The sequence below is a fragment of the Chrysochloris asiatica genome, unplaced genomic scaffold (genome assembly GCF_000296735.1).
Source record: "Chrysochloris asiatica unplaced genomic scaffold, ChrAsi1.0 scaffold00051, whole genome shotgun sequence".
Classification (NCBI taxonomy): Eukaryota; Metazoa; Chordata; class Mammalia; order Afrosoricida; family Chrysochloridae; genus Chrysochloris; species Chrysochloris asiatica.
In genome coordinates, this window is record NW_006408569.1 from 11,825,912 (window position 1) to 11,827,344 (window position 1,433).

Sequence of the window (1,433 nt, forward strand, 5' to 3'; positions counted from 1 at the left end):
GTAGTAGGAAAATATGGCCTTGGTGATAAAATGATGCTAGAGATCACATGATAGAATTTTGTAATACCAATTACTCCTTATAAAATACCTTTTTAAAACAACATAAAATTTGATTATACACATTGACTTCACCCGATGGAATTGACTGTATATGTGGAAAGAGTCTATTGAAAAGCTCCATATCATCAGCCAATATAAGTCCAGTGCAGACTGTGGAAGCGACCATCAATTGTTCATACGCAAGTTCAGGCTGAAGCTGAAAAAATTAACACAAGTCCCTAAGAGCCAAAATGTGACCTTGAACATGTCCCACCTGAATTAGGAGATCATTTCAAAAATAGTTTTGATGCGTTAGATCAAAGAGTAAAGACCAAAGACCAGAAGAGTTGTGGGATGACATCAAAAACATCATACAACAGCCATTGCAGTACACTGAGCTCCACAGAGACAGTGCCAGGCCAGGCAGAGCTGGATGGCACTGAGTGGACTCTGTGCCTCGTGGATGGTAAAAAGTAACAATTAAACATGGGCAAAGGAAATCCTAAGAAGCTGAGAGGGAAAATGTTATCCTATGCATTTTTTTTTTTTTTTTTTTGCAAACCTGCCAGGAGGAGCACAAGAAAAAGCACCCAGATGCTTCAGTCAACTTCTCAGAATTTTCCAAGAAATGCTCAGAGCTGTGGAAGACCATGTGTGCTAAAGACAAAGGAAAATTTGAAGACATGGCATAAAAGCGGACAAAGCCCGTTATGAAAGAGAAATGAAAACCTATATCCCACCTAATGGGGAGAGAAAAAAGAAGTTTAAGGATCCCAATGCACCCAAGAAGTCTCCTTAAGCCTTCTTCTTATTTTGTTCAGAGTATAGCCCCAAAATCAAAGGCGAGTATCTTGGCCTATCTATTGGTGATGTTGTGAAGAAACTGTGGAATAATACCGCTGCCAATGACATGCAGCCTTATGAGAAGAAGGCTGCTAAGCTGAAGAAGTATGAAAAGGATATCTCTGCCTACCTGGCTAAAGGAAAGCCCGATGCAGCCAAAAAGGGAGTCATCAAAGCTAAGAAAAGCAAGAAAAAGAAGGAAGATGAAGAAGATGAGGAAGGCGAAGAGGATGAAGATGAAGAAGAAGATGATGATGATGAATAAGTTGGTTCTAGCTGAGTTTTGTTTTGTTTTGTCTATAAAACATTTAACCCTCCTGTACATGACTCACTCCTTTAAAAAGGGGGAAAAAAGAAGAAAGAAATGTAAGGCTGTGTAAGATTTGTTTTTAAACTGTACAGTGTCTTTTTTTGTATAGTTAACACACTACCGAATATGTCCTTAGCTAGCCTGGTCCTGGTGGTGTTTTCAATAGCCACTAACCTTGCTTGGGACAGTATGGGGGGTGTAAATTGGCATAGAAATTTAAGGCAGGTTCTTGTTGGTACAC

General features: G+C 39.5%; 1 pseudogene; it reads left to right on the forward strand.

Moving 5' to 3' along the window:
• Positions 1-522: 522 nt before the first annotated feature.
• On the forward strand, positions 523-1,147 carry LOC102826244 (annotated as a pseudogene).
• Positions 1,148-1,433: the final 286 nt, after the last annotated feature.